Here is a 384-nt window from a genome sequence, read left to right as displayed (position 1 = left end):
CACAATCAAAATATCACACAACAGAGACTCTTGCATTTTCTTTATCTGTTCCTCCATTTGACACCTAGGCTGATTCAACTGGACTACCAGGAACAGTGCAACAATAAATACTGATATGCTGGTATCTTTATATTAAACTGACTTTGATCCTTTTGGTTATACACCCAGAAGTGGTACAGCTGGATCATAGTGTAGGTCTGAAAAAGAGTATTAATTTAGACTCAGGACCCATTTCCAATTGGCAGAGGAATTTCCTTTCAGATCTTGAGCTGTTCTACACCCTTCTGTCTCCCCAGACCAGAGAGCTATCCGTCGTGTGAACTGTTGTACACCCCTCTGTCTCCCCAGATCAGGCAGCTATCTGTCGTGTGAACTGTAGTACAC

Source organism: Microtus ochrogaster, chromosome 16 (genome assembly GCF_000317375.1).
Source record: "Microtus ochrogaster isolate Prairie Vole_2 chromosome 16, MicOch1.0, whole genome shotgun sequence".
NCBI classification, from domain to species: domain Eukaryota; kingdom Metazoa; phylum Chordata; class Mammalia; order Rodentia; family Cricetidae; genus Microtus; species Microtus ochrogaster.
This window is presented reverse-complemented; position numbering follows the sequence as displayed.